Below are 21,456 nucleotides of genomic sequence, written 5' to 3' on the forward strand. Positions count from 1 at the left end.
ATGTCAGCTACACAAATCACGCAATTTGAAGGGTGACGAAGCCTCGGAAATGACAAAGGGTACCCCTGGAGCGCTTTCACACTCAACACTCTGAAGTGTCGAGAAGAAGAGTGGAGACAACCTGAGGACTTCCAGCCAAGCACAAAGACATTTTGATGATGTCCGCTCCGTGTCAGCAAACACAGAGCAGCAGGAAGGCAACAACATACGGAATCGGAGTGGTTCTCTGTTTGTTTTAATTTCAAGGACCCCCCTCCCCCCCTCCTGACCCCCCCATAGCTCTGAGAGCGTGCAAAAGGAACCCGAATGGGACCCATACAGGTCCATTTGGTTCCATTTTGTACACTCTCAGAGTTACGTATCTGTAAGGTTCTAGTTTTGGACTCCCCCTTCAAGGAACTCATTGGGTCCGCTTGGACCCCCCACTTTGAGAAGGGACTGTACTACAAAATGAACCTGTCTGTGTGTGTGTGTGTGGTTGTTTATATCATTTCTGTTTACAGACACAGATCATGGGCCTGAGCTACAGACATGACCAATCATAAACTTTTAAAAACTTGTTGCGCTAGCCAAACCGCTGCGCTAGCAAATGTGAGACGGAAAAATATGGTGAGAAAAAAAGAATAATTCAAAAAGAGACTACCTAAAAAAAAAAGAAAAAAAAGTTTGTTGGGACGAACAATTGTTTAGATGTTATTCTAATTGTGCGTTTGAAAAAAAAATGTTATAATAATTTGTGGTTGTTGAAAATTAATGAATTCTTCGTCTCATGTCATCCGTCGAGCTGCATTATGAGATGAGTTTGTCAGCTATAACTGAATGGTATAGCCTTTTGGTTGTGAAATCTGTAAATGCCATGGTTTAAAGCATGCCATTTTTTATACAAATACTTTATTTATAATAAAGGAATGTTTCGCAAGTGTGTAGCATGGATTTATCATCTTTTTGAGTGGTGCGTTGTTTGGGTGTGACAGTTTGCATGCACATTTTAGGTCACAAAATGAAACATTGTATGAATGAAAACGCCTGCCATATACTATAGGCTATTTTGTTCTTTTGTTCTGCCAATGGAAATATTAAGAAAAGCTGTAACATTCATAAACTCCTGTTCTCGTGAGCTACACCTCATTTACTAGGGATGCACATCCATATATGAGCATAAAAGGGACATGCAGTATATGGAGCATGACGTGAGGCGTTACTGACTGACATGAGGCGGAGGTTTTGATACTAACAGCTCCCTACGGTTTTGCAATAATGTATTGTTTCAGCCGAGTTTCTTCCTTTTATAATATTTATGTTTGAATGTGAAGCTGACTGGTAATTTAAATTCATCCAGGAGAAGGTGGTGTCCCGACCACTAGGCCTGTCACAATATTACACGTCTAAGCGCAATTATTTGAGATAATCACAATTATTTGAGCGTAATCGTCACATATGTTTCCATGTTGAAAAACTTTTATACATTTTCAAACATTTTCCAAAAATAGCGATCTACATGCTTATGACGTGTCACTTGGTGACACTGTTGTAAGCTTGAAAATGAGCTATTTTCCACTATTTAAAAATTACGAATTTGATATACCGTATGTCGGTAATGTCTTTGTATAACATTATTTGTAATCTGCACAGTGCAGTTTTTGATTACGAAGCCTAAAAGGCCAAACAGAAATGCAATTTTTATTCATAATGTTCCAATGTTCAATGCCAAAAACACAATTAAAAAGTTAATCCCAATTATTTGAGCGAATCGTTGCATAAAATCGTGACAGCCCTACCGAGCACTTGGCAGTAAACTCATTGAATCCTTGGGCGACACGAGCCATACAAGCGACTAACAACGAAAGAATTGAATGCAAATAAGCGATGCAAATATGTGAGAAACACTGCAGCAGCCCTTTCTTGGCATAAAGTTGAATTGTGATTTTAATAAGACTATACAACCTACAACTAGAGCATGGGCCAAGTATTGAAAATATCACAATCCAGAGTGAGTGCCTTGTTTCAGAACATATGGGCGAATAAAGCCAGTCAGGGAAATCAATATAGGTATTTGAACAGGCTAGGGTAGATCAATAAAGGCAGCGAGTGAAAACTCCTCAAGCATATAATGAATAGTTCTGCATTTTCAAGTGAAGTGAGGAGACAGGTGAGTCAGTTGGGAGTGATGTGGCCTCTGGGTATATTTTCTGGTTTCAGTCAACAGTTTAATTTCTCACGTGTGTAGTGAGTCGGTAGACTGAAAGGAAAGGAGAGACGACAGTCAAACTGAGGAGCATGAATCTAAAATGTCCTCTTCTGATAGACTAGGCTACTTGTTGGGCTTTGTTATTGTGTTTTTGTTCCAACATCTGTTGTTTTTGTTCTTTCTTGGGAGGAAACGTTCTGTAGATTTCCCCCTGGGTTGCTAGAATGTGCGGGCAGAATTTAAAAATAACGGACCGCTTCGATGCAGACTATACTTGCTTTGGTCCATGGTCGTTCTCCAAGTTTGCTCTTGTTATGCTTTCTCTGTGTTTATTATAACTAGGTACCATATTACTGTATATTCCTCATACAGAATTATACTCTGACTGACTAGAAATATCTCTGCTCACAGAATCCTAACCATAGGTATTAAGGAGTAGTTCACTGTAAAATTGCTTTAATTTGGTTGATGTCACTGGTAGGTGGGTTTCCTGTACACACCTGCTTTTAGACGCAGACTGCATTGACAGAAATGGTATCAGAAATGGTATCTGATGATATATTCTAAAGATTTGTACCGGTAACAATATGAACGAAATAAAAATAAAATAAACAAAAATGAAAATAAAACAAGTCACAGGAGGCAGGCAGAGATCACCCCATGAGACATTCTGCACAATTACTACTATTATTTTTAATACTTTGACTATATTTTGAGGCCAATACTTTTTACTCAAATACATTTTGAATACTGGACTTTAAAGGTAGGGTAAGTCATTCCATTTAATTCAAATAATAACAAAATGGGTTAGGGTATCTGAGAGTACTAGTTACTATAGAGTATGGTCCATATTTGGACTTATCTCCTGTGAGGAGAAAAAAGCAGTTTCAGTTGTGGGTGACAAGTTTTCCTACAATCAGGATAGAGTGGGGCCTTCCTCCAATCATGGAGTGGGGCGGGCCTTACGGGCACCAAGGCCTGCACCCACTTGATTGTAGGAAGGCTGTCACCTACATGAAAACTGAAACTGAAACTTAAGTAAAATCACCTACCCTACCTTTAACTTGTACTTTTCCTGAACCCCCTCCTCCACTTGGCAAATGCCCCCCTTTGACCGTGACAATGCTTAGACTATCCATTGACGTTACACTGAGGTACAAATGGCAGGCTCTTTGAAATGTTGGAATATCACATCTGTACATTGTGACATTGATACTTTTAGTAACACAAATGTGAGTACTTGTTCCACCAGACCACCACTGCTCATGATGTACATGATGTTCTCTAGCTCCTGCATGGGGAACTAAAGTGAAACTGAGGCAGCAGGTGGATTGCACGCTTGATGATTTGTCAAAAGACAAGCTTTAGCAGCCAAGCAAGCAAAGCAAACACACGGCAGCTGCTTTTACAGCTACAATGAGTGAGCCTTTCATTAAAAAAAAATACCTGTTAGTGTCAAGGAACACCTGACATCGGAGTCACTGACTCAACATACTGTACACAGTGTTAAAGATGGGGTGCCTTAGTTTTGTGCTTTTTCTGTTTTGTATGTGTCTATAGAGTTTACTTTAATCTAATAGACACCCAGACGTGGTTATCTCCCTGTGTATTTTTGTTTTCTTCTTGAAAGCTGAAAGCCTTTGAGTCATTTGTCCCAATCGAAATACAGCGCTTTAGTGACACACTAAAATCATCCCGCCCCTTATTATCATACTACAACAGCTGTGCATGGGCATGGCTAACTTAAGGTGGGATACAACAGCAGTGACAACACACGTGTGTGGGGAGCAATCAATTGGCATAATGACTAAAGTGAGAAAAAAGGGTAGAAAAGTAAAGACAGTGTGCTTTACATTCACACGCATTGACAGTGACAGTCACACTGAGTCACGTAATAGTCCCATAATAGACCCAAAGTCCTCAGAGCTTCCTACAGAGGCACCACAGAGAGCATCCTGACTGGCCGTTTCACTGCCTGGTACGGCAGCTGCACCGACCTCAACTGCAAGGCATTGCGGAGGGTTAGGGTTAGGGTTAGGGTCCGGACAGCTGAACGCATCAGCGGATGTGATCTCCCCCCCATCCAAGCCCTGTACGACGAACGCTGATGCCAGCAAAGCCGTGGAATCATCAAAGATCGAAACCGTCCCAACCACAGTCTGTTTAAAATGTTGCCGCATGGAAAACAACTACACAGTCTCAAAGCTACCAGCAACAGACTGCAAAAAAGCTTCTTTCCACGCACAATCAGGCACATGAACAAACTGTCGAGAACATCTCCCCCAACCATCCCTTCTTAGCACTATTATGCTTGAACTGCACCTTCATTCTGTACATAGAATATAATGTGAAGTTATATATATATATATATATATGTTATTATAGATACTGCTGCATTGTCTGAAGGAGGCCAAAACAACATAAGTTTTACTGTTACCTTTACACCTTTACACAAAATGTAACAATAAAGTCTACCTTGAACCTTGAACTGACAGTGAGGGCAACCATGCAAGGCACTCGACTGCTTGTCGGGAGCAGTTTGGGGTTCAGCGTCTTGCTCAAGGACAAGGCGACTTGATGCCAGGAGGAGCTGGGGATCGAGCCGTTAAAACCTCCATCTCTACTGTACCTCCTGAGCACCACCTCCACCCTCTGCACAGTATCTCCTCTGCTGCCTGCTTCTACTGAATGTCCAGGTCCACATGAGTCACACTACACACTTTGACAGTAATTGCTGCCTTCACACTGCAAACCAGTGGTTTAGGACAATGACTTAGAGCAACCTTTTGAATTTCAAGGACACACGGTTTGATATAGATTATAGGCGACAGTCACAGACCTCCGTTAGATACCATTATCTCTGGGACCCCAATCTACACTGAATAATCGTGTTTTAAAAAAATATATAATAAGTGTTAAATAGCTCTATATTCTGATTGATTGATTGATTGATTGATTGATTGATTGATTGATTGATTGATTGAAGCATTTATTAGAAGATTGCAATAGAAAAAAGTACAGTTTCATGACAGTACAAATCACTGGTACAAGGTCAATTAAAAGGAGATCCTAGAAAGCTCTAAGGCTTATTTCCACAGGAACCACACTTTAAGTATCTCATCTAACATTGAAAGACAGACGGATAGAACATAGTACTTTATCTAGGATAACAACAATTTCAAAAGCAGAAAAGGCATAACATCAAATACAAAGGCAGAAAAGGGGGGGGGAGCATGGGGGCTTAGTCTATTTACAAGTCACGGGTAGCAGCCACCTGAAGGTGACTTTTCATACCAATTTTGAGGGAGGCTAGGGATTTGCTCTCCTTTAAGGCTTGCGGAGTTCCACATGTTGGCGGTATAGCAGGAGAATGAATTAAAGCCTTGTTTAGTGTTAAATCTACATTGATGATGATTAGTGGAGCTGCCTCTGGTGTTGTGATCGTGATTCGTGAACATCCTTGACCTTTAGGAAGTAGTTTGTCAGGTACATGGGTACAGAACAGATTGCAGTCACAAGCAGATGACATGTTGTTTACGTGATAGCAGTACATTGCTATGGTGTTTGTCTTCCCAGCTCATTATTAAACAGAAAATGCATTTTCATGTTTCAGGTTTCAAATTCAAAAACCAAAAAGTACCAGATGTACAAGCTCCGCCTTTCAAGCTTGTGGATCTGCTACTTTTTTGTGACGCTGTATTATGATGTAGTCATGCAGGCATTCATTTACAAAAAAAAAAGAAAAAGAAAAAAAGAGTTAAGACAAGGAGATAAGAAGTTTCTTCCCGACAACGATAATGTGGGCAAATGGCGGCTTGGCATTGATACATATTGATGGGCCTGTCCCACTGCAACCTATTAATTTCCTTACAGCTTCTTCTGCTTTATGACCCTGTCAATGTGTTTCAAAGGTTCTCTAATAACACGTTGGAACGGCAACCTTTTCCAGCATCGAATTACCGTATGTCTGCTTGAGTCTGTCGGTGCCTTTGGGCACAATTATTGTTCCTCTGTTTGTCTGTCAACTTGTTTCGTCTTCATGCCGTTTGACACTTTGATGAAGATATGTTTTAGTATTCATATAGGATAAGCAATAAGGAGCACTTTGAGCTGACATAACCAGTAAGACTCCCTAATCGGGAGATAAGCGACCGTTGGTCGCTTATCTCCACAAATAGGCCAAAAGTTTGTTTTACCAATTATCAAGACATACGGGCAGTTGACAGTTTGCCATGGTTACTCATTGAAGTTGAATCTCCATATATGGAGATAACCTACGCATCACACTAAGTCTGACCTCACCAGCCCATATTTGGGCATGAGCAACCTATGTCTCCATATATGGAGATATGATGACATCACACAGTCCTCAGCGATGATGTGGCGTGATGTCATACAATACACAAACGAGCCCTACAGTATAAAGGGGCAATTCTTGCCAGGAAAGAAGCATTTCTTCGACTCAGACCTTATCGCCAGGGTTGGCTTATAGCAGCTGTCGGTAGGACCATATATGGATTCTGTTAGTGTGGATCTCCTAACAGGGCATCATCTGGGATACAATCCCTTTTATGCCCATATATGGAGATCCCTAACAGAATCCCTTTCATGCCCATATATGGAGATCCCTAACAGAATCCCTTTTATGCCCATATATGGAGATCCCTAACAGCATCCCTTTTATGCCCATATATGGAGATCACTAACAGCTAACAGAATCCCTTTTATGCCCATATATGGAGATCCCTAACAGAATCCCTTTTATGCCCATATATGGAGATCCCTAACAGAATCCCTTTTATGCCCATATATGGAGATGCTTAACAGAATCCCTTGTATGCCCATATATGGAGATCCCTAACAGAATCCCTTTTATGCCCATATATGGAGATCCCTAACAGAATCCCTTTTATGCCCATATATTATGGAGAAATCCCTGCTCTGAGTATCTGACATCAGTGTGATGTCACCTGTTTATGCCCATATATGGAGATCCCTGCTCTGCGTATCTGGTTGCTATGGTAAACAGTTGGTTGCTAGGGTAAAAAAACATGGTTGCTACAGTATGGTAAACAGTTGGTTGCTAGGGTAAACAGTTGGTTGCTAGGGTAAAACCATGGTTGCTAAGGTGGTTGCTAACGTACACTAACAGACCAGCAACAACAGACTGTTGCCACAGCAACGTACACAAAGGTGTGTGTACACATGTGGTGTGATGTCATACTGATGCGGAGATATGAGCAGGGCAAAGGTGTGACGTGTGACGTGTGACGGACGGACAGACGGACGGACGGACGGACGGACGGACGGCCGGTGGAGGTTTTCATAGTAAACTGCTCCCTGACGGTCGCAATTATAGGTCATTATAGGCCTACTCTAGCTTTTTTCCCCCTGCCCAGCCAAATAGGAAGTCATTATCACAATGCAGTTCTAATGGATGGCCCAGCAGATGTTGCTATTTCCCCTCCTGCTGGCTGCAGCATTTTTGGAGTGGTGTGAAACAGCGCTCCCTATGGATAGGTTTGTGTGTCTCATGCCCCGTCCTGTCCAGCATAAATAGCTGCAATGACAATGGTTGACCAGTTCGCAGCCTAGCCACAACAATACTGTACTGTATACTAGGGTCCTGCACGGGTCCAATTTTGAGAACCCGCACCCGCCCTGCCCGTCATTAATCCGATCCGTGGACCACCCGTCTACCCGTGATTATATACAAATCCAGATCCGCCCGCCCCTCAAAAAAATTACGCGTCGCCCGCTCTGCTGCATGATTACATGCAGTAAAGTAAATAGCCTACAGCCGTCCTCAGTGTTTGCGACGCAATATACAGTAGCCTATTTACACAAACGCCAGGTCAGCTGCCACTCTTAATCCTTTTGATATCCTTTTAAACCACCCTTGCTATGATGAGAACATGGGCTAACGTGCTGGTGTGTGCTGTGGTTGTCTCTCTGTGTGTTATGTGCGTCCTGCTGCACAGTGCCACTTCCCACTGTGTGTGCTCCACGTTGTTTAGTTGTAAACAGTGCTGTATGCATGTCGTGGTTCTGTCCTGCTGCTCAATGTGTGCGCTCCTATGATGTTCTTAAGGCGGAAACAGCTGTCTGATTTTCACAATAAAATACCACCCGCCCGTGTTTAGTCACGCACCGCCCGTCCCTGTCCCCACGAATTTATAATAGAATATATTCCGCCCATTTCCGCCCGTCAAACACGGGTACCCATCGGGTACCCGTGGGGCTCCGACCCGTTGCAGGACTCTGCTGTAAACTACTGACAGACAGGAACAGATTGAGAAGGGCATTGTTGTGCAGACTACACACGCACACACTCAGATTCACCGCTCCACTTCGAACTGAGGTTTGATTTTTGTGTGAATGAGGTTTTGGCCGGATATTTAATGCTTGATTACCGTACCTTTGTAATTTCTTCAAATACTTTGTTTTCAATCTCTAGTTTAAAGTATTTTTTTCAATTATATGATATGTGTTAGTAAATCATGGTCCCATTAATTTTTAAATGAATGATAAAGTAGGGTATGCCTCTATAGGGCTTCTACTGGTTCAACTGAGTGAAGACCCGCCCTCGCTGTGGTTGCAGCCAAAAGCAGTTCTTTTCGGGACCAGATGTTCCAAGATGACTGCCCAAAATAATCATATTTCAACAGGGACCCCTCCACCCTGACAAGCACTGGGATTTCTAGGAGTTGTGGCATTTAGTTTGACTCGGTTCCACAGATAAATGTGATCTACGAGTCCACAACGCATCGCAACGTGAGGTGTTTTTATTCTAAAACGGAGCCATGTGAGTTGTTTTAGAAAGAAATTGGGTTCTGGTTGGTGTTGCATTGTTTTTGTCTCCCATATGCAAATCAATTAGTTTAGTCTCGCTACTCACGCTACGAGTGAAAGATGAATTTACCAAAAGAAATGAAAGATTATACCACCATGCTGGGTTATATCCGCTCTAGACCGGATCAGACAAGTGAAAAATCCCATGCTAGATCTCAAGGCATGGACACTAGGCATACACAAGAAGGAGACGTGGATGTTTTGGACGTTTTGGTACACACCCATTTGGTGGATTAAATATACTAAGAGGAAAACCACCAAATTATTGGTGTTAATGTGACATAATGGTGTAATGCTCCACGCTGGCCTTGGAAAGCCTCTGGATCCCCCAGTATGAATTACTGTAGCTAATGTGGCCCGGGAAAGGAAAGTCTCTGTTGGAACTGTTACACGATGGACTGATGAAGATGGATGGTGAAGCAGTCAGATGTCTGTCCACCAACTTCTCCCCAACAACTTGGACAAATGCAAGGCTGCACTTTTTTCACAGCAATTACACACAGGCCACTCTGAGCGGAACCACAAGAAAAGAAGACTTTGAAAGTTTCGACCTCGAGTTGACATGAATCCTTCCATTATTCATGGCTTTGCTGCACTAAAAAAAAAAAAAAAAAAAAGAAAAACTCATCCATTCAACCCAAGATGCACCATAAGAAACAAACATCAACTGCAGGTTTAAATACTGGCATCTTCTACAGTTTCTCAACATCGGGTTCAGGAATCATCAGGGGTCCAAATGAACTATAAAAACACAGAAAGGCATCAATCAATCCATCCAGGCATGTGCCTTGTTTAAAAGCGTCAATGCACTGTTGTACTATTGTACAACAGTGCTACTTTGGAGTACAATTGGAGTACTATTGTACTCCAAAGTAGTGGAGTACAATATAATATTTGGATCTGAGATGTTATGGTGTAGATGTATAAGTACTGGAAATTGGAAATACTCAATTAAAGTACAAATACCTCAAATTGTACTTAAGTACAGTATTTAAGTAAATGTACTTAGTTACTTTACACCACTGCCAACTTATATCGCAGGCCTGTAGAAATGTTGCACTATAAGCTTAATTGGCTCCTTGATGGACAGTTGGGGGTTTTTCCCTGTTACTAAGCACTTCCTCCAGCCTTCTCTATAGGTGGCCAGTGTGGACCAATTACCTGCTCACTGCATACTATGTACTAATGAACCTATGTGTCATTCTAGGGGGGGAAAGAGAGACATCTGAGAGAGTCATGTATTCAAATGTACTGTACCAAGTTGAAACGTGTAGTGGTGGAAGAAGTAGTCTTGTTGAGCAAATGGCGATACAACAATGTAGAAATACTCTAGAGTACTCTTAGAGTACCAAAAGTAAACTAAATCATTATGCAGAATGACATTTTTTCCCCAAAAGTTTTCAAATTGTGTCAAAATCTTTCGAAAATAACCACCATCTACAACTCTCACAACGCATCACAATGCAATGCATTGTGATCTTGTAGATAGATTATTTTCGAATGGACCAAGTATTGGGCTTAATTGGTTAATGGTAAAAGTTAAATTACCTCCAAACTTCTGTAAATGTGCTTTAATTATGTTCCACTACTGTCCAAGTCTAAACTTACAAAACCTCTAAGCAAAGCGTCATTATATCCACTGCCAAGTGACACAGTCTTATTTCCTCCAACACAATGTTTGCCATTGACAGAATGTCATTGTTATTGTTAATGCCACTGTTAAAATGCCATTGTTAATGGCACTCTTATCTCTAGCCATTAACATCTGTTTGAAGCTAAAACATCCACTCCAGCATGCAAGCGGCCAAGGATCTGGCTTGTGTATAATTTAAATTCTATTTTGATAGAATGGCCAAAAGAGGCCCTTGCTCTGAAAGCTGAATGTTCCACTGCCAACAGAAGTATGATGAAAGCTGCACTATGTAACTTTCCTCTTCTACCCCGGATTTGACCCCACTTTCCTTTTCCTGTGCTGAAATGTTTTACCATTGAGCTAATAGAGCCTGCCTGCTTGCTCAGGGGATAAACTAAATCCTGGCCTTCAAGTCAAGATTCGTGTCAGATCCTGTGCCTATAGGTGAGACATGACCTTTGACACGATCTACAGTGGTGAAAGTGAGCCGGAACGGCCGGAACCCCCGTTCCGTTAAAACATTTGGGGCCGGAACGGCGTTCCGTTAAGAAGAGGAGAAGCCAGCTGTCAAAATCCCATGTTAAACCTGCCACAAACGCACGTCCAGGAAGAAAACAATAGCCTATACTAAAGTCAGATTAACATACAGTAGGCTACACAAGTGTTACTAGTCATATTTTCTGATAAAGTGCTTCTAAATTATTCCTGTGGGTTTGTGTAGGTCAGTGTGATCCATTCTGTTTGCGTTTCAGTGTTTGTTTTTGACACGGAGCGAATAGAGGTGGGACGTTCGCGAACGAATCGAGTCTTTTGAACGGCTCTTTGAAATGAACGATAGGATTCGGTTCACAATAGGGAGCGTCTTTTGAACGGCTCTTTGAAAGGAACGGATCCCAGAGAGCCATAAATCCCATCTCTAGGAGGACTCGTCGTGTCTGTGCCTGCATGCGATAGATGCAGAATAGACCAAAATTATTCTATTCTGCATCTGGGAATGGGAGATGTAGTGGAGTAGAATTAAAAGTATTGGAAATAATCCAGTAAAGTAGGCTAGGCTATACTTAAAACCTGTACTTAAATACAGTAATTTAGTAAATGTACTTAGTTACTTAATAATATTAATAATAATATATATAATAATATAATAAATATAATAATAATATATGCTTACCCTTCTGTATGGAACAATGAACAATATGAAGAGGCTTATTATAGATATTACCTTTAGGATTTCAATCATGTTTCATGTTACAGTAAGTGTAATGCCGTTGCCTAATTCAGGTGTAGGACCTGTAGTGTTTTTATTTTGTGTATAACTATGCCAAAATGCAGTTTTCTATGCATTTCAGGGGTTTTGGGGGGTTACAGCCTCCCAATTTTTTTTCGGCCGCGCAGCTTCGCCGCGCGGCCAATTTATGACAGTTCCGTCAAGAATTTCAAACCACCTTCACCCCTGACGATCTACATGTGTCAATAAAAGAACAGGGAGACAAAATACAACAACCCCAATTGTACAGATTTGAGTCGCTGTGGTGGAAAGGAAGATTCATACTAATATTCATCTGAGATTATGTGTCATATACCGTAGCTCAGACCTACACCTGTTGGTAACATATGATCACTCTTCTTGTTGGGGTCACAGTCCTGTCACAAGTTCACAACCCCCTTACAAGCAGCTGATTCATGCAAATCTAGTCACTTTAAATTAAATCAATCAATAATTTAACTTGTTGGTGTTAATTATGTGCTCTGCAGACTACTCAGGCTCGCCACACTCGCATGCTGCAGCAGCTGCACTGTCTGCCAAGCCCCGGATGATAACTTGGGGATCGGGGTGCACCACTTCATCATGGCAGATTTGAAGCGGCTGACTGGACATAATCGTGTCAGTTTGACCAGTCGAACTTAAACAACCAACCGCAACTCGAATCGCACTTGCAAATGAATTCCGTTCTGTGCTCGGATTCCTCTGTAAAAACAAATATATAGATACAGTATATATCAACATCCCTAATTCAACACTATTTTATTCACACCACCAGCTTTTAACAGAAAAAAAATAATAAAATACCCTTCTCCCCATCATTACAGTCCACATGTCTTATGAGTTGTCAGCCGCAGATTGATCCTGACACTATGAAAGTTTATTCTTTGACCTTCGGGGGGAGGGTGGGGGGAGATATTGTGGGGCTTATTGATTTGTGGCCAGGCTTTGGCCACAGACCTGTGGAGCAACAGCTCTTTCATGTCGGAGCCCAAAGAGTGAGAGCGGAGAGGGGGGAACAGATTGGCTAAAAAGGAGCGCGGGCCGCAGAGTAGTAGCATCTCTTTGAATTGCCGTGGGATCAATATCCTGGGAGGCCACCAGGCTTGTTAAATCCCAGACTGCTCGTTTGGCAGCCTCTGTGTCAGACCGTCTGTGGCTCTCCCTACGTTAAGTCTGCACATTTTGCACTTTATTGCTGACCTTCCATGGCCCCAATCACGCTCTCTATATTAGAAAGAGAAGTGATGTCACCCCTATTGAAAGTGATAGCTGAAAACCTCACAAGATGGCGCCACCTGTCCATTGAACTCCATTGAACACTTCCTCAAGCTACAATAACCAGTAAGACGCCTAAGGGCGAAAAGCGACCTCGCCCCCTAAAGGGCGAGGTCGCATAGGACGTAATTCATTTGCAAGTGCGATTCGAGTTGCGGATGGTTGTTTAAGTTGGACTGGTTAAACTAACACAATATGTCCATATATGGGCATTCCCATGCAGATATGGGCTTAACTGTTTTACTGCTACGGACGTTCCCGTTCGCCCCATTTCTCTGTGTCGCGTCGCGCCAATACGGCCGTTCGTTCGTTTACCTTGTTGATGTCCGTAAGCTGATGAGGGGTCGCGCCGCCGTGTACTGTAATCACATCGCCCGCAGTGATGGTCTTAAAAATCCCTTATGCGTTAACATCAACGGAGACCAATTCTCTTCCGTGTTGATTTCTCTGGCCCTGTGGCTCTGTGGCCAGAGACTGGTCTCAATGGATGGCAACACATAACGGCCAAATTCACATTAATTCTTGCATGACGCCGCCCTCTGCTGCCTGGTCTGCCAAAGTGCATGTTGCACAATCCAAAAAATAATAAAAATAATAATAAATAAATAAATGTCTATCTATCTACTATAACGTCGCAAAGGTAAGCCGCTTTTTGCTGGCGCCAGACCCAATAAATAAATAAAACATCTGGCAGTAAAAGAGTTAATATCGATGGCATAAAAGGGATTCTATTCTATGGGCATTCCCAGGTATGGGCTTAATATTGATGGGCATAAAAGGGATTCTATTAGTGTGGTTTCCCTAACAGGGCACCATCTGGGAATCAGATGTAGATGTTTCATGAGGTGATGTCACAACAATGTGATGTCACAATGTCAGCAGCTATTGTATGGGCATTCCCAGATATGGGCTTAAAATTGATGGGCATAAAAGGGTGTAGTGTTGTTGCTCTAACAGGGCATTATCTGGGAATCAGACACTGCAGACACTGGTGAGTGCTAACCTGGTGAATGCTAACCTGCCGATGCTGGTGAATGCTAAACTGGTGAATGTTAACCTGCCGATGCTGGTGAATGCTAACCTGGTGAATTTTAACCTGGTGAATGATAACCCTAACCACAGTAAAACTATGCCTAAACCTAACCCTGTAGGACTAATGAGACGTCGGACTCATGGGCAGTCCCCGGAAGGAGGCACCGCTTGCTCCACCTCGTGTCCAAAAACAAGCGCTCCTGGTCTCAATTTCACTGAATCTCAAAAACACTGTGACATATACAGTATATATATTTTGCTTTAGTAAATGAAGCAATGTAAGTAAGCAAGTAAGTAAGCACATTTTATATATTTTTTTTTCCTATCAATATTCACTCCATGAAGCCTTGAATTTGAATTCATGGCTCATGTCTCTGTTTTGAGCCTAATTCAATATTTGTGAATCACCTGAAAATGCAAAGAAAGAGGATTTCTCTTAAAGTATCTAGCATAGGCCTACTGCTTAGCAGACATTGAAAGGAAAATATATTTTAAAGACAAGTTCCTTTGCAGATGTTGATTATTATCACAAAACATTAACCACTTTGAAAATGGCAGCCCCTAAAGGGCGAGGTCGCATAGGACGTAATTCATTTGCAAGTGCGATTCGAGTTGCGGATGGTTGTTTAAGTTGGACTGGTTAAACTAACACAATATGTCCATATATGGGCATTCCCATGCAGATATGGGCTTAACTGTTTTACTGCTACGGACGTTCCCGTTCGCCCCATTTCTCTGTGTCGCGTCGCGCCAATACGGCCGTTCGTTCGTTTACCTTGTTGATGTCCGTAAGCTGATGAGGGGTCGCGCCGCCGTGTACTGTAATCACATCGCCCGCAGTGATGGTCTTAAAAATCCCTTATGCGTTAACATCAACGGAGACCAATTCTCTTCCGTGTTGATTTCTCTGGCCCTGTGGCTCTGTGGCCAGAGACTGGTCTCAATGGATGGCAACACATAACGGCCAAATTCACATTAATTCTTGCATGACGCCGCCCTCTGCTGCCTGGTCTGCCAAAGTGCATGTTGCACAATCCAAAAAATAATAAAAATAATAATAAATAAATAAATGTCTATCTATCTACTATAACGTCGCAAAGGTAAGCCGCTTTTTGCTGGCGCCAGACCCAATAAATAAATAAAACATCTGGCAGTAAAAGAGTTAATATCGATGGCATAAAAGGGATTCTATTCTATGGGCATTCCCAGGTATGGGCTTAATATTGATGGGCATAAAAGGGATTCTATTAGTGTGGTTTCCCTAACAGGGCACCATCTGGGAATCAGATGTAGATGTTTCATGAGGTGATGTCACAACAATGTGATGTCACAATGTCAGCAGCTATTGTATGGGCATTCCCAGATATGGGCTTAAAATTGATGGGCATAAAAGGGTGTAGTGTTGTTGCTCTAACAGGGCATTATCTGGGAATCAGACACTGCAGACACTGGTGAGTGCTAACCTGGTGAATGCTAACCTGCCGATGCTGGTGAATGCTAAACTGGTGAATGTTAACCTGCCGATGCTGGTGAATGCTAACCTGGTGAATTTTAACCTGGTGAATGATAACCCTAACCACAGTAAAACTATGCCTAAACCTAACCCTGTAGGACTAATGAGACGTCGGACTCATGGGCAGTCCCCGGAAGGAGGCACCGCTTGCTCCACCTCGTGTCCAAAAACAAGCGCTCCTGGTCTCAATTTCACTGAATCTCAAAAACACTGTGACATATACAGTATATATATTTTGCTTTAGTAAATGAAGCAATGTAAGTAAGCAAGTAAGTAAGCACATTTTATATATTTTCTTTTCCTATCAATATTCACTCCATGAAGCCTTGAATTTGAATTCATGGCTCATGTCTCTGTTTTGAGCCTAATTCAATATTTGTGAATCACCTGAAAATGCAAAGAAAGAGGATTTCTCTTAAAGTATCTAGCATAGGCCTACTGCTTAGCAGACATTGAAAGGAAAATATATTTTAAGTTCCTTTGCAGATGTTGATTATTATCACAAAACATTAACCACTTTGAAAATGGCAGATTTTTAAAAGCTCACAATGTGTCACATTGTATTTTCAAAAGATTGTTATACATTCTGCACAATGAGTAATTTAATTTGGTCTTCCATCACCGCAGATGACAGCTTCTGTGTGCAACATTATCAAGGTGTGTGGTATACAGACCATTTGTAACATTTGAAGATTGTGGAATAGGCCACTTGTCTGGCTTGAGAGAACTAAAATTATCAGGCTTAAAGTGCTGTGAATATCGTTGATGTCGGGTAGATATTTCTTATGTCCATATTTAAACTTTTTGTGTTTTTTCGTAAATTAATGCCCTACTTGATCATACTACAATGTCTCAAAAAAGCATCAAAAGTAGGCTATACACTATCAGTGAGGTTTCCACCCGACAGGGACAATAGGTCAATGGTCTTGCAACGTGTGCATCAATGACGTGTATGTCTCACATTTCCGTTGCATGGTCATAATTTTTGGCTTCCAGCGACCAACCTCTGGAACATTTTGAACGTCATCGCTGCACCAATTTCAAACCATTTCACAATTGAGAGAGAGAGAGAAAGAGAGAGTGGCAGAGTGGCTCAAATTGCCTGAATGGCTGGAAAACAGTTAGAAATGGAGACATCATAGAGTCCCAAGCCTTTTTTAGGACATAGGAAATGCTAGAGTGCATCATGGTGTATTATAACAGCATGGTTCTCAATAGGAAGGTCTGGGACATTATACGCAGATAGGCTATAAAGCTGCAATCCGGGACACATTTTTATAAAACATTACTTTGGCCAGTCTGTATGGCTATGGCAGCCTCTGTTAATACAATAGGCTACCCACTGTGTAGGCTTTATCCGAGTATCCATCACGCATACAACGGGAGACTGAGCGGGAGGTTTGAATCTCTGGTACTGTATGGACATGAAACTTACAGATTCTAGCTTTAGCTACTGTACCTGGTAGAATAGCAAACTGCTCAGGGTCCCTCATGAGAAAAAAAAGCATATCTCTGCTGTCGGGCCAAAACCTCCTAACTCCAAAATGTTCATTTTTCAGGAAAATGAGCTCAAATGGAGTTAGGAGGTTTTGACCGAAGGGGTTTTTACTACTTTCCATTGGTTCAATATAACTTTAACCAACACTCAGATGAGCCTTGTTATTCCAAAAAAATCAAAAACCTCAAAAATGGAGTTAAGATGTTTTGGTCAGACAGTGACAAAGTCGGGTGGAATTATGTCCAAAACTGTTACTTTTCAGGATTCAAATTCAAAAACAGCAAAATATCTTGAAAACGCAACTCTTCACACCACGTCTTCCAGATCTGCTCATTTTGATGCTTTTGAGTGACGCTGTAGTATTAGGACGTTTATTTCAGAAAATCACAAAAACTTAGAATATGGAGATAGGAGGTTTCTGCCCGAGAGCGACAATATTTTAAATACATATTACAGAGGTGAATAGTGTATAGGCTACTGTATAGGCTGCTGGCGTATATATAATTCTAAACTACATTTTCAGCAGAACTAACTATACTTGTTCTCATGCCCATACCGAAACAGACCTTGGCCCATTACTTGGTGTAACCTTTGACCCAGACCTCAACCTACCACAGCATGTTAAAAAAGTAATTCAATCCTCATTACCATATCAGAAACATTTCAAAGACTAAATCATTCCTGACCCCCTCCGATCTGTCAAAAGTAGTCCATGCCTTCATCTTCTCACGCCTCGACTATTGCAACTCCCTGTACACATCTCTCTCAAAGAAATCCATCCACAATCTCCAATTGGTTCAGAATGCCGCAGGCGCCCGCATATTGACTGGCACAAGGAAATACGATCACTTCACACCTGTTCTAGCATCTCTGCACTGGCTGCCAATCGATTTCAGAATACAGTTTAAAATCCTACTCATCACATGTAAGGCCAGGATGGGCCTTGTCCCTGCCTACATCTCGGACCTAGTGTCTAACTATGTGTCACAACGTACACTGAGATCTGCAAATAAAGTTATTAAAGAGTTATCCTGAACAAATTTACAACAGATCAATTTAACACTAAAGGTCGTCGTATGGCTTTTGCATCTAGAGCCCCCACCCTCTTGAATGCCCTGCCCCTGGAGATCCGGCTAGCTGAGTTTCCACAGATTATGAAAATAGCCAGTCTACAAGTTTTCCGCTTTCTTATATCATTTGACAATTTGGCCAATGGTTGATCAGTTTTTATAGTAAAGTTTTTTTTTTTGTTTTTTTTCCCCCTTAAACTGTCACCTTACTGTCATGCAGGGACCCCCTGGGGGTTGAGAACTGTACTGTACTGTTTAAAAATTCTACAGGAACCCCTAGGTTCCTGTAGAATTTCAGGATGTGCTTAACACCAAACAGCCCAGAAGGAGCGGGCAGTTTTTCTTACCAGTGAAGCGGCCATGGAGGTGAAGTAGGTGTTTAGTTTTATGCCAACATCACGATTGTCAGTGATGAGGGCGATGGCAGTTTTGATATGTTGTTGGTATCTGTGTTGGATCTGAGTTTGGAGCCGCAGCCTAGTTGGGCTTTAAATAGCTTCCATTGCTCTTGTGGCATTAATTTAAAACACACAGAAAGTTAAAATATGGAGATAAGAGGTTTCTGCACGACATTGACGATATTGCCTCTAGCCTGCACTGTAAAATCTTGCAGTGTGTCCACGTTATAAAATGAGCAAGGATTTATTTTTTTATTTTTTTACCTGAATTATAAGAAGGACATTTTTGCCTGGAAGAGACAGCTGGGATATTTATGCTTCACCACCGAGTCATCAAGCATTTTCCTTTTTGTGACATTTTCCTAGCAAAGTGCCCTAATTTCAGGGAGGGTGTTCCCGCCTCGCCTCATGCACATTGTGCTGTGGGCACACATTCATATTCACATTCACATTCAGACGTGTGGCTTTGTGCAGGGAAGGAACACTCTGGTCACAGATAACTCGCATTTATCACTTTTTACAGTCGTGACATACAAAGTGGAGCGGTGATTATACCCTCCATAAACATTCCGTTAGAAGCTCATGGGATTTGCCGTCGAGTTCTCCTGATGATCGCATCCTAAAAAGCAGCTGCCTCTCTTTTCTTTTTAAATGAGAAGTAAAAGAAAAAAGGTTAGCGGAGGAAATCTTGACACATTCATAAGTAAGGGCTTATGATAATCATTCAGAAAAAGCATACATTATATGACATTAGCATATAAATTATGAGGATATATGCTATAGTGATTGTTTTACGCTGCTGTAATGCAGGTCTACTGAGCCGATGTCAGCTGCACTGACACGTTTACCCCATATAAAGCTTCACTGTGTGGATTTATTGCACTCCTCCTGTTGCACAAGTAACAATGACAACGCCTCGCGCTGCAAGGTGTTGTGAGCTTGTAGATCTGCTATTTTTGGCTAAAGTTCTCAAGATTTTGGACACTAGGGTTCAAGTGGTTAATACACGTAAAAAAATAGAAAAGAAAGTTTCGGTCACAAAGATTTGGAGGACCACATGTAGTAACTCTGAGGACCCCCTAGGGGTCCAGGACCCTCTGTTGAAGACCCTTGCAGTAAAGCATTATAAAAGGTACCGGTAGACTGGACACACCTAGGGTGCAAAAACAAGTGGAAGTTATGTCTGCTGTTTGAGCCTGTGTGTGGGGAGGGATCGATTGGCATAATGACTAAATTGGGGAGAAAATGGGGTAGAAAAGGAATCCCATCGTCCCAGCCATAATCCACCAGCTCCAGATCTGCTTGCCGATGTGGACCATGCACATAGCCGGTACAATGACACCCCACGAGGTGTCCTTTTGAGACATTAAAAAAAAACAATTTAAATCTATGGCTCTGAGCTGAGCTCCAATGACCCCCCACCAGCACGCTTGAGGCTTTAGAAGAAAGGGAAAGTGGCCCAGGGATATTATTGAATGGAAGAAAAACGTACATAGCATATGGTAGAAAAAGTTAATCGGTTCTTTGTTGCCCCACGATGACAAACTTTTCCTCAAAGTTTGGAGGTGTTGAGGCATAACTCCTTTTATGTGATTTATTATTTTTAGAGAAGCCACCCCCGCCCCTGCCATTGCCATGTGCCTTTTGGTCTATCTGTGTGAAGATTTAATCAGTCTTCTCTTCCTTGCCCCCATGACACAATTTCACACAACTCTGTTCTTAATTTGTTTCAGCGCAGGTCATAAAATGAAACACACGCACACACGCACACATGCGCACGCACGCGCACGCACGCACACACACACACACACACACACACACACACACACACACACACTCGTCCAAATTGCACATTTGTATTACTATATACCTGTGAGGATATCAACGTTAAAGGATGCTAATTATTGGGCGATTCTTTACCCTATAGGGCCAAGGGTAAAACTTTGTGAGCTTGCAGATCGGCTATCATTCGACTTTAGAGCTATATATACCTATAATTAGCCCTAAAGTTGAATGATAGCTTATCTACAAGCTCACAGCACAAAAGCCTGAGTAGACATTAAAATGGACCCAGAAGTATATAGTTTAAAAGTAAAATACCCTGTTCTACCCACACACAAGAGGAGCAGGTAATGGAAATGCTATTATTCTATATGTCAAGCACACAATGCACATTACAGTAATAGACTATTAACATCTATGGTTACACTGACTGGGGGGTTAAGCAGAGAATAGAAGTGGACAGTCCTTCCATGACACTCCTTACATTTCACCCAAGGGATATTAGTTTCAAATGAACAACTAACTATAAACTATACAGTATATATACTGTACTTTATTAACCAGAGTCCCCCAAGACTAGAGTACATAAGGTCTTATTCTACAAGCTCACAACACGTCATGAACGTACGTGTAGGTCATAATTTTTGGTCAAATGTTTGGTTTCCAGTGTGAAAACCATTAAAACAATGGCATGCTAGTGATGCTATACTAGGTTGTCCAGTTGACCATGCTGCTGACCATGATATTGACCATGATACTGACATGACACTGACATGATACTGACATGATACTAACATGATACTGTCATGATACTGACATGATACTAACATGACACTGACATGATACTCAAACTGTCATGATACTGTCATGATACTGACATGTTACTGACCATGATACTGACTATGATACTAACATGATACTGACCATGATACTGACTATGAAACTAAC

Source organism: Nannobrachium achirus (assembly GCF_963921795.1).
Source record: "Nannobrachium achirus genome assembly, chromosome: 11".
In the NCBI taxonomy this organism is placed as follows: Eukaryota; Metazoa; Chordata; class Actinopteri; order Myctophiformes; family Myctophidae; genus Nannobrachium; species Nannobrachium achirus.